Genomic DNA, 12,443 nt, shown 5'->3' with positions numbered 1-12,443 from the left:
ATGACGGAAAAGACTTCCGAGAGCATCGAGTCCAACCTACGGCCACCTTGTCAACCAGACCATGGCACCGAGAGCCACGTCCAGCCTCTCCTTAAAGACCTCCAGGGACGGTGCCTCCACCACCTCCCTGGGGAGTGCCCGTGTGTCCCTGTCTGTCCCTGTGCCTGTGTGTCCCTGCGTGTCCCTGTGCCTATTCCCAACGCTGCTCCCTCCTCCTCCCCACCCCCACCGAAGGGATGACAGGCACCTCGCACAGGTAACTCCTTCCCCATCTCCCTCCACCTTCCCCACCCGCCCCACCGGCCCCTCACAGGTGCCGGGGCATCCCAATCTTCCCCTACAACAGGTGATGCTCCAAGTCCTGCCGCCCTCCTCGCCGCCAGCCCGGCCCGAGCCCTCGCACCCGCCCACCGCAGGGCGTTGCGCATAACACCGAGAGGCTCCGGGCGAGCTCCCTTCCTCCATCGCCGCTCCCAAGGCCCGGGAAGCCACAGCCGCGCTCCAAGGGGAAAAAGGCCGCGGGCTGCGGAGGGGCGGGCGGGGATGGATCCCGGCCCTGCCGCCGCTCCCGCTCTAAGATGGCAGCGAAGCGCTGCGGCCCCTCCGCTGCGGGCCCGGGCGAGGCGGCCCCGGCTGGTCCCGCGGTGCGGCGTCTCACTCACCCGTGCGGCGGCTTCTCCCGGGGCGAGGCCTCTCCCTCCGCGGGGCGAGCGCCGGGCGCGTCCTCCCGCTCTTCCCCGGGGGCCTCGGCGGCGGCGGCGCCTCCTCCTCCCTCGGGCCGCGGGTCTGCCCGCGGTGGGAAGGGGAGCCCGGGCGGCCCGGCGGGTCCCCGGCCGGGCTCTGGGTGTTCGCTGCCCTCACAAAATGGCGCGCGGTCCAAACCTGCGCAGCGCCCGGCGGCGGCTCGGCCTCGCCTCGGCTCGGCTGCGATCGGCGGCCTGAGCCCCGGCCGGGAGCGCGGGGACAGCGGCGGGGGGAGCGGGAGGAGCGGGAGGAGGAGGAGGAGGAGGAGAAGGAGGAGGAGGAGGGGATGGGGGGAAGCGCAGCGCCGTACCGAGCCCCCGGGAACTCCTCGCTCCCTCCCTCCCTCCCCCGCCTGCCAGCCGCTACCTCCTCCCCCTCCCTCCCTCCCCGCCCGCTCCTCCTTCCCTCCCTCCCTTCTTCCTCACGAACCGGCTTCGCTTCCCGCACCGCCGCCGCCGCCTCAAGCCGGGCCGCGCATCCCCGGCGGGACCCTCGGAGCGCACTTTTTTTGCGTCCCTTCTTTTTCCTTTTCCTTTCGCGGTGGAGGTCGGAAGAAGGAGAAGGAAAAAGAAAAACTTAAAAAAAAATATAATAACCCCCGAGATTCTGGCGGAAGTGGAGCTCTTCGCTCGTGTTATTTATTATTATTTTATTTTGTTTTAATTTTTTAACGGTTTTTTTTAAATTTAAAAAAAAAAAAACCCAACTGACAAAATGGCGGCGGGGGCGAGCCTGTTGCCGTGGCAACTGTCAATCACCCGCGGCCGGGCTGGAGACAGCGCTGACGTGGGGAGGCAAGGGCGGGCCGCGCTCTCCATGGCAACGGCTCCTTCCCCCTCCTTCCCGATCCATGCCCGCCCGCCCTCCGGCGTGTGACGGTGTCGGCGGCGCTGCGGGCCGGGATGGCCCCGGCGGGGCGGGGAAGGGGAGCGGCCGCCATTCCCGGTGAGGGGGGACCCGGCGGCTGAGGCGGTGCCGGCCCCGGCCCGCAGGGGGCGCCGGGAGCGCGAGGCCGAGCCCGCCGGGGCTTCCCGCCCGCCGCCTGTGGGGAGGGACAGGGCCGGGCACGGAAAGCGAGACATTGCCGAAAAAACGATCCAAAAACGCACTGGAAGGAGCCTGGAGTAGCAGTCTCGACGTGCTGAGGGAAGGCTCCTCTCCCTTCCCGTCGGGTCCACGGGTCTTTCTCGACCCGCTTAAAAATATCACGGCTGAAAAGGAGTTGGAAAGTGTGGTAAAAATCGTCCGGTGTGGGAGCCTCGACATGTTGGGGGAATCACGGGATTCTAGAAGGTTTCTTTCCCTTCAGAATTGAATCCAGGGGTCTTTCTTGTCCCCTCAGAAAATCAATATATTCCATCCAAGAACAAGTTAAAAAACGCACTAAAAGTCACCTGGTGTGGGAGCATTGAGCTGCTGAGGGAAGGCTCTTTTCCCCTTGAAATTCCATCCAGGGCTTTTTCTAATTTGCCTCAGAAAAAAATATATATTCCCCCAGAAATTAGTTGGGTATGGGAGCCTCAAGCTGCTGAGGCAAAGCTCCTTTCCATTCAGAATTGCATCCAGGGGTCTTTCTCATCCCCCTCTGAAAATCCATATATTCCCCCCAAATGGGTTTAAAAGTGCACTAAAAGTAGCTTGGTGGGGGAGCCTTGAGGTGCTGAGGGAATAACAGAATAAAAGGCTCTTCTCCCCTTGGAATTGCATCCAGGGGTCTTCCTCATCCCCCTCAAAAAATCAATACATTTCCCTAAAAATGAGTTAAAATATGCACTATAAGTAGCCCTGTGTGGGAGCCTCGAGCTGCTGAAGGCTCCTTTCCCCTTGGAATTGCCGTATCGGTGCTTCCAGCCTTAATCTGTGACAGGGGGGTTTTAATGTTTTTGGGTTGTTTTTTTGTTTTTTTTTTTTAATTTCTGGAATGCCCACAAAGATCAAAAAGTAGAGACTGGCCTTTATCTAATACTTTAATTCTGACGTGTGATACTTTAATCTAGTCATTTCAGTTCCCAGCCAGCCTCCTTGGAGAAATTAGGACATGTTACTTGTTCCATTTGCTTTTTCTTCCTGTTTTAATATTTTTTTATCTTGGCTTAAAAGGTGGAAATAAGCAGCCAAGGATTGGCAGACGGATGCAGCCACAGCCAAAGCCCCCCAGATAACTGAAGTGTTGAGAATTTTACTTAAATTGTGTAATCACAGAATCCCAAAGTGGGTTGGGGTGGAAAGGACATAAAAGCCCATCCAGTGCCACCCCTGCCATGGCAGGGACACCTTCCATTATTCCAGGTGGCTCCAAACCCCAATGTCCAGCCTGGCCTTGGGCACCTCCAGGGATCCAGGGGCAGCCACAGCTTCCCTGGAAAACCTGTGCCAGGGCTTCCCCACTTCCCAAGGAAGGATTTCTCCATCTAAACCTCTCTTTTTTTTAGCTTAAGGCCATTCCTGTTTGTTGCCGCAGTCCCATGTGAAAAGTTCCTCTCCAGGGACAGGGGTGCACAGGGAAGAGCAGGGGAACCATGGGAGCACCCCAGGAGTGACAGGGAGGTGTTAGGTGAGTTGAAATTATTTATGGAATTGCACCTTCCAGCCATGGGAGGTGCTTGGGAGCACCATGATTTAAGTGGTGCTTTCTCCTTCCCCACAGCTCTGGAAGGATTTGAGGTCACTTGGAGCTGCTTTTGACACTTTTCTTGTTGACTCTGAGCCAGAATGTGGTTCTTGTCCTGGGATGTGGAAAGCAACACCTGAGGGAGCTGGGAAAGGGGCTCAGCCTGGAGCAAAGGAGGCTCAGGGGGCCCTTGTGGCTCTGCACAAGTCCCTGGCAGGAGGGGACAGCCGGGGGGGTCGGGCTCTGCTGCCGTGTCCCAAGGGAAAGGAGGAGAGGAAATGGCCTCAAATGGCACCAGGGGAGCTCAGGTTGGAGACTGGGAAAGAAAATTTCCCTGGAAGAGCGGTCAGGCCTTGGGATGAGCTGCCCAGGGAGGTTTGGAGTCGCTGGAATTGTCCCAGAGGAGTCTGGATGTGGCCCTTGGGGACAGGGTTTGGGCTGATGCTGCTGGGGCTGGGGTGGCACTGGGTGATCCTGGAGGGCTCTTCCAACATGGACAATTCCAAGATATCAAAGTCCAACAACCTCAGCCCAATCTCTCAGTCAGGAAGGACAGCTCCACTCTCAGAGAGGAGCAAGGGGGGACATTCCCTGAGGACTTTTTCCCCTCTAAAATCTCTTTCTGCTCTGTGTGAGTGCAGTGACAGAACAGTTTTTCTGTTGCGCAGTGTAGGCAACTACAAAGCTCACAGAAATTTGTTACACTGTTCATTACTGTAACTTTTTGGGATTTGGGGTTTTTGTCAGGTTTTGAGGGTTTTTTTACTAACACTTAAAAATATTACAGACTTTTCAAGAGTTTGTGCATTTGCTCAGTCATCCTCTACTTTTATTTTGCTGGCTATACCCAAGCTCTGGCACCTTGGGCAGAGATAAAATGTCCTTTAAATGGTGATGACATCTTCTTAAAATGTTATTTTTCCATCACAAACAACTAGATATTTTTGGATTGTTAATTTTATTTGGATAATAAATAACCTGCATGGTTTTCCCCTTGTACAAAAGTGTTCTCTTCAATATTCATTTCATTAAAAAGCAAGGGGAGGTTCAGGTTGGACATCAGGAGGAATTTCTTCATGGAACGGGTTGTCAGAAACTGAACTTGTGTTCTCTGCCAGAGGTTTAGGCTTTGGTTAGGGATCCTCCAGGCTGGGATTCCACCAGAATCCTGCCCCACCTGGAAACTTTGCACACAAGTTGTGACCTGGATAAAAGGAATCCAAGTTCTTGCTTATCAAAAATTATCAAATATTACTCTTTTTTAAATTTTCTTTAGGAAGGGAGGGACTGCTAAGACAGGGAAGACTTGAGAGTCTTTTTTTTTTTAACTCTCCATCCCACCTGAAGTAGGTTTGCAGTACTTGAAGACAACAGTTTGTGTACATTCTGTATGAATTAGTGGATAGGCTTGGGTTTCTCTTCCTAAGAGACCACCCCTCAGAAAGCAGAATATTTGGAGCAAAAAATAACAATAATAAGCAGAAAAATTGAGAAAAAATAATAAAAAAGCACATTAAAAATGAGGAGAAAAGTGCAGAAATGGGATGTAAGAGAGAAAATAATGTACAGCAGTCTAGAGAAGTGGAACAGATGTAACAAAACAGCTGAAAAGGGGAAAAATGGGACATATTACCCATAATCACACTCTACTACCATAGAATCAGTTTGATTCTATGATTGGATTACAAATCATCCGGTGCCACCCCTGCCATGGGCAGGGACACCTTCCACTGTCTCGGGCTCTTCTGTAACCTGGAGAAGACAAGGTTGTGTGGAGACCTCACAGCAACTTCCAGTGTCTGAAAGGGGCTACAGGGAAGCTGGAGAGGGACAATTCATCAGGACCTGGAGTGACAGGACAGGGGGGAGTGATTTCAAACTGAAAGAGGGGAATTTTAGGTTAGGAATATGAGAAAGTTGTTCCCTGGTAGGGTGGACAGGCCTTGGCACAGAGTGCCCAGAGCAGCTGGGGCTGCCCCTGGATCCCTGGCAGTGCCCAAGGCCAGGCTGGACATTGGGAGCAGCTGGGACAGTGGGAGGTGTCCCTGCCATGGCAGGGGTGGCACTGGATGGGCTTTGAGGTCCCTTCCAACCCAAACTCCAATTCTCTGGTAGTGGAGTGTGATTATGGGAAATGTGTTCCACTTTTTCCCTTTTCAGCCTTCCTACATGGAGTACAGGGATTCATTTGCCTCTTCACTGTGTGCTCTGGAAGGCTTCGTTCCCTGATCCAACCTGCCCTTGTAGCCCTGCAGTTTTCCTTCTGGAGCGTTTCCTTCTCTGCCTGAACTCCAGGCTTCCTTCACAGCAGCCATGGACACCCTGATTTTCCAGGGCTCAACATTTGTACTTTGGGTGCAAGTTTTGATGTAGATGCTGTGTTGGACCAGCAGCAATTCCAATAATCCTCTGATCCCGATGCAAGAGGGGTCCTCTCAGGTCAGCAGACCCAAGCTGGAAGATCTTGAGGAAGAATTCCATCATAATACAGAAAGAAAGATTTTGCTGTTGTGTTTCTCCACCAAAGCCACCACACAGCTCAGTTCCTTTGGTGCTGGGCCCCAACCCCAAGTGAAGTCCCAGCAGAAGTTCTCCTCCATGGGTTACATCACCAACGCTTCCCAGAGCGCCGCGGCAGCTCCCAGACAGCCGCAGTTCTAAATGAAACCATCATCTGGAGGGAGCAGCTTGTGTTTCGCCTGTCAAAAAGGTGCTGCTAAGTAACTAATGTGGTCCAGCTCTTTTTAGGCCAGAGGGGTTGCCATGGTAACCCATTCGGATGGAGATAGATCGGCTTTTGAGTCATCATCAGAGCCGGCTTCGATAGTACCGGCATTGGATTGACAGCCAGAGCTGCACATTGTGTAGGTTGGCACGCCTCTGGACCAGAAGGTCCTGGAATTGCTGCTGGATGAGGCTTGTTCCCAAAAAAAAAAAGTGCATCTCCCTGAGTTCTCCCTGATACTCCTCTCTGGAATTGTGTTCCTTGGTGTTCACACTCGTGGTGAAGATCACGCTTCTGAGTATGAAAAGTTTCTCTTCCGGTTTAAAACATCAGGCAGGAATTTCTGGATATCAGGAGGATTTTTTTTTTTTTCATGGAAATGATTGTTAAGTGTTGGAGGGGCTGCCCAGGGAGGTTTGGAGTCCCCATCCCTGGAGGTGTCCAAGGAAAACCTGGACGAGGCACTCTGTGCTCTGGGCTGGGGACAAAGTGGGCATCAAGCACAGGTTGGACTTGATGATCTTAGAGATCTTTTCCAACATCAGTGATTCTGTGAAAATCCTTCCCCAAAACCATGGAGTTTTCTGGAGAAGAAGTGTCCAGGAAAAAGGCTGTGTTAGTTATCCTAGGGAAAATGCATACTTGGAAGTTGTATCCCAGAAGTCCTCCTAAGACCACTTTCCATGATAAATACATTTATGGGAGTGCAGAACAGTTCCTGTTAAAATCAGGCATTCTGAAGAATTGTGATTCTTTAAAACTTTTGTAAATCAAGTGCTACAATGGGTACAATTTCCAATCTGGTTTCCCTGTGTTAGAAAATTTAAAAAAAAAAGGTTAATTTAATCATAAAGTTCCCCTCACATCCAAAAGGCTCTTTAAAATCCATGTACAATCCATGGCTCTTTAAAAATCTTTGGTTCTGCCGACTGTAACATCATTGGATCCACACCTGTTCAATGCCCAGATTTTGCTTCTCTGTCGGAATTCCTGGAAGAGTCAAAAACTGTCCTCAATTCCATTAAAATCAGCTCCTTCATCGGCCCCTTCCCTTTTCAACACCAATTCCCTGCTCTCTTGTGCAGCAGCATTGGTATCTTTGCTGGCCAAAATGAAAACTTGGTTCTTGCTGTCAGGAGAAAGCTCCTTGTGCAGCTTCCACAGGGATTTTGTTCTTGAAATTCCTGACCATGATATTTGTGGTATCCTGACACAAATCCATTCGAGAAAGTTCTTAGAAGTATGTTCTGCTTGGTGTCCACTTGATCAACCTCCTGCTAGCTAAGAAAAAGAAATTTTAATGATTTGATGAATTTTAAATAAATTTTTCTGAAGTTGTCACAGAGCTTCATTAGGCTAAGAAGTCATTCTTCAGTAGAAGAAGCAGTAGAAGCAGAAATGCTTTGTTGTCTTCCTTTTTCCCTCCTAGTTCAAATCCATCTATCCCATCCCAGTTCAAAAGAAAAATGGAGAGAGACTTACTACAAGATCATGGAGTGATGGGACAAGGAGGAAAGGCTTTAAGCTGACAAAGAGTAAATTTAAATTAGAAATTACAACAAAATCCTTTACTGTGAGGATGGTGAGGCCCTGGCACAGGTTGCCCAGAGGACTCCAGTGCTCAGTCACTGCACAGAAAAGTTCTTCCTGATGTTCAGGTGAAACTTCCCAAAACAACTGAGCTTTTCCCAAAGTGAGAGATGGTTTATTTAGGGAATAACCAGGATCAATCCTCTGCCCAGCCACCAGCTTCCAGAACTTCTGTGAATCTCTTTATTCACCACCTCTGCCCAAGGTGGGTCTGTCAGAGATGGCTGAGCACTGCAAGGAATAAAAAGCCATGACAAGAGCTGAGGGTCTAATCAGGGAGTGATGCACTCAGAATTAGTAACCCAGAGTAAAGAGTTTGTATTTTCTGCTGTGCACACAAAGCAGAGGAGCTGTGTGTACCTCACCTGCCCATGAGGTGCATTTCAGCCCCAGTTCCCCACTGCCAGGCCCTGGAGCTGTTCTGTGGCATCACTAATGTAGGCTAATTGCCTACATTAGCCTAATCCTCTTTTGTAGGGCACCGTTTTTGGGGCCTGCATTTCCCCTCCGTGAGCTATTCCAGGGAACTGGCAATGCAAGGTCGGTGCTGACCTTCTGCTGAGATCCCTGCTGAAATTCCAGAGGGACCAGCCGGGCCTGCAGGGCCCAGTCCTGCCAGGATGGAGCTCCCAAAATAACTGCTGGGCAGGGCTGCACTCCCAGGGTGGGGATATCCCTGGAGCATTCCCAGGGCAGCTGAAACTCTGGAGAGGGCACAACACCACGGGCACCTGAGGGGGAAGCACCGTGGGCACCAGTGTGAAACTGCTGTGGGAAGGAAAACAGCACAAAAAGCATTTGGGGCTGGAGCCAGCCACCTCTGCCATGGGTAAATCAGGCCCCAATTCCCTCTGAGGGGTAAAGGGATGGAGGAGTTCTCCATCCCCATCCTTTTAAAGAAGTTTCAGGGCTCCCTCTTCCCTACTGGCAGTGACTCCCAGCTGCAGAACTGCCTGGGTGAGTTAAAAAACAGCCATGGAGAAGTCCTGGATTTCAGGTGTCAGGACATCAGAAAACTTTGCAAAGGGTCCAGCACCCCCAGAACAAATCTGGGGCAGAATCACAGAATCTGGTTTGGGTTGGAAGGGACCATAAAGGAGTGACAGAACAAGGGGGAATGGCTTCAAACTGACAGAAAGTAGGACTGGATGGGATTTGGGGAACAATTGCTGAGGATTGGGAAGGCCCTGGCATGGGTTTTCCAGGGAAGCTGTGGCTGCCCTGGGGCAGTGCCAGGTTGGACACTGGGGCTTGGAGCAGCTTGGGACAGTGGGAAGTGTCCCTGCCATGGCAGGAGTGGCGCTGGGTGATCCTTAAAATCCCTCCTAACCCAAACCACTCTGGGATCTATGATTCCCTGATATAAGGAATAATAAAAAATGGGTTTAAACTGGGGACAATTGACAGGCATTGGCAGCACAATGGAAGATGTGTTGCTTATTTAACTGGTATTTCATAAATAGTTAAATTGTTCCCCAGGAAATCTCTCAGGACTGAAATTGTCCAGTGGCCTTGGTAAAGTTGGCAAATCCGTGGAGATGGAAAAGATTTCACTGAGCAGCAGCTGCACAAGAAACTCTCTGAGGCAGGGGTTGCACCAAACCCCTTCTCTGCTCTAACAGCATTGCCCATAAATCCTTTCCTTTCTGGACAATGAAATTACCAAGCTCCAGGTATTTGATATTTTTGTGGGCAGGGCCCATCAGCTTGATGACTACAATTGACTTAGATGATGGTTTTAGATCTCTTTCCACTAAAATATCCTCTCCTCTCCTGAGTGCTCCCATCTCAGAGCAGGACACACAACACTTGTGCTCCCAGCACAGAAAGTTTCTCTCTTGCTTTATAAAACCCAAAACAAAAGCTGAAAAATCACCTCAATCCCATTGTTTTCCCCTCTTCCAACCTATGTGTAACAGCAAGTCTTTTCACAATAAAACCTCAACCGAATTTTGATATATTGACAGAGCAGTTTTTGAAAGGGATTACCTCAAATAGGTAAAACTGGACCCAAATTTCAGGCAGAACATAAAGACTTCCAGTTAAAAACTTAAAGAAATTAAAAGAAATTAAAAGAAAACTTCATGAAAAGTATTGAGAAAATTCCAAGTAGCCAAATACACCTGTAGTAGCATAAATATTTTTTAAAATCAATATAATATAACCTACTCTGGATATTTATTTCATTTATTCTGTTAGAATAAACCCTACTCCATTCTAGGTGTATGAATATTGCATGTAAATCTTATATTTGACACATAAAAATCTGAATTAATACATTTCTGAAGAATTATATTAATCAAATAAATCAATCAATTAGCACAAACTAATGTCATTTATATATATAAAAAACAATGCTCAAATTTGCACAGGAACTTTATATTTGGGATGGCCAGAACACACAGGGGGTTTTCCAATGTGAAACATCAGGAACAGAACACTTCCTGACCTTATTTTGGGGATTTTAGGATAGTTTGGGAGGTTTTGTGTGTGTCCAGAACATTCAGGCTGAGACAAGCACTCAACTGATCCTTGTTTGTTTGTTTTCCATTGTTTGCAGGTTTGCCAAGCTTTAACTGCTTGGAAGAAGTTTTCTGTCCTGGGTGTTGCTTCAGGCTGATTTTTTATTCTTTAAACCTCCCCTATCTTTTTTTATTTTTCATCTGTTTTAAGTGGAAGGAACAAGGAGAATTTGGGTTTGGTTTTTTTTTTTTTTTTTGGAAGGGTAATATTTTGGACAGGGAAATTTATAAGCAACTTCAAGTTTCAAAGGCTGAAAACAGCAGCAAAAAAATATTTCTTGCTTAGATTGTCACAAGAAAGAACTTTTTGTTGTCTTTTTTATGTTGCTTTTCAAGGCAGTGAAATTGGTATGCAATAAATTATAGTAAATACACCAACTCTGTGGTATTAATTTTTACCCAAATTCCAGATTCTGAGCATCACCTTCTTAGCCAAAGGGACAATAACACAAGGTTTTATAAGCAACACAGATCTGTTCCAGGGGGGGAAAAATCCTTAAAAGTTACTTCTGAAGTGAGAAACTTTTCCAGGCATTTGCTGTTCCTTTTCCCAGGTGTCATAAAGTCCAAGCCCAGGGCTCTCTGCAGCAGCTTCCAGTTGTCCTTGAAGGCCATGGCTGAGGGTGTAAGGGAATGCTGGGATGAGAGGATTTTTCTCTGAAATTCTGGTTTTCAAAATTGGCTCAGAGTTGAGATCACAGAATTACAGGAACAGAGAAATCACAGAATCCTGGAATGAGTTGGGTTGGAAGGGACCTCAAAGCCCATCCAGTGCCACCCCTGCCATGGCAGGGACACCTCCCACTGTCCCATGTGCTCCCAATGTCCAGCCTGGCCTTGGGCACTGCCAGGGATCCAGGGGCAGCCCCAGCTGCTCTGGCAATTCCATCCCAGCCCCTGCCCACCCTGCCAGGGAACAATTCCTGCCCAAGATCCCAAGATCCAGCCCTGCCCTCTGCCACTGGCAGCCATTCCCTGGCTCCTGGCAATTCCTGCAGCCCCTGGGAATTATCTCTCTCCATCTTTTTTGTCAGCTCCTTCAGGTCCTGGAAGCCTTTTCAAGATGTCTGGAAAAGAACTGCACAAACTGCTCAGTATACAGAGAACTATGGATTTATACCAGGGCAGGTGTGCTACAATGTTCTCTGGTTTGTTCTTTATTTTGTGTTCTTAATTCCAAGTATTTGATTTGTTTCTCTCAGTAAAAGGGAACATTGTGCCAATATTTTCATGGAAATATTAATCAGAACCCAAAGATCTCAGTTGTGAGTGGAAAAACAACTAAGAGCCTATCCTTATGGACAGAGAATTTCCCCCTGTGTCAACTGCTTTACTACATCAGATTTTATCTGCCATTTTAGTATCCAGTCACTCGCTCTTGCCAGGTCTTTATCCAGTTCTCCAGCCAGCCCTTTAACTGCACCTCAGTTTGTCCTCTACCTTTCCTTTACCTGAATACCTCAATACCTTCAGCAGTCTGTGGTGTCTCCCTGCTCAGCCCCTCTCTCCAGATCATTGAGGAATACATAAAGCAGCACCAGTCCCAGCACAGCTCCCTGCAGACTCCTCCTGTGATCTCCCCTTCTCTGAAAACTGACCTTTTTGTTCTGTTTCATTTCTCTTTCATCCTGACAGTTTTTGATCCATTCTTCTCTTGCTTCTTTTGCATAAAGGCTTTTTTTAAAAAAAATTGTTTTCCACATGATGCTTTGTCTGGTAAGATCATTGTCCCAGGAAATCCTGGGAGCACTTAAACATGGATCTTCATGTTTGCCTTCCACACCTGGTTAGTGTGGAACACACTGCAGTCAGTTCTTGGACAACATGGATTTGGGACAACATGGATTTCAACTCGAGTCTGTGTCCAGTTGTGGCTGGTGCAGGAGAGCCCTGGAGGGGCTGGAGCGTGTCCAGAGCAGGGAACGGAGCTGGGAAGGGTCTGGAGCCCCAGGAGGGGCTGAGGGAGCTGGGAAAGGGGCTCAGCCTGGAGCAAAGGAGGCTCAGGGGGCCCTTGTGGCTCTGCACAAGTCCCTGGCAGGAGGGGACAGCCGGGGGGGTCGGGCTCTGCTGCCAGGGAACAGGGACAGGAGGAGAGCTCAGGCCTCAGGCTGGGCCAGGGGAGGCTCAGGGTGGACAGCAGCAGGAATTTGCCCATGGAAAGGGAGCTCAGGCCTTGGCAGGGGCTGCCCAGGGAGCTTTGCAGTGCCCATCCCTGGAGATGCCCAAGGAAGGGCTGGAGGTGGCACTCAGG

General features: G+C 49.5%; 1 protein-coding gene across 2 annotated transcripts in view; it reads right to left on the bottom strand.

Annotated features, from left to right (window-relative positions):
- The window catches only part of DYRK1A (dual specificity tyrosine phosphorylation regulated kinase 1A), a 70,415-nt gene extending 69,074 nt beyond the window's left edge, over positions 1 to 1,341 (bottom strand). Inside the window, exon 1 of one of the 2 annotated variants that reach the window (XM_058859789.1) lies at positions 1,174 to 1,341. The gene's annotated coding sequence lies outside the window, so the exon portion shown is untranslated. Of the gene's footprint in view, positions 1 to 662; positions 803 to 1,173 lie in introns of those variants that run through there. The other variant, XM_058859785.1, reaches the window with a different exon arrangement.
- Positions 1,342 to 12,443: the final 11,102 nt, after the last annotated feature.

Source organism: Poecile atricapillus, chromosome 1 (genome assembly GCF_030490865.1).
Source record: "Poecile atricapillus isolate bPoeAtr1 chromosome 1, bPoeAtr1.hap1, whole genome shotgun sequence".
NCBI classification, from domain to species: domain Eukaryota; kingdom Metazoa; phylum Chordata; class Aves; order Passeriformes; family Paridae; genus Poecile; species Poecile atricapillus.
This window is presented reverse-complemented; position numbering and strand designations above follow the sequence as displayed.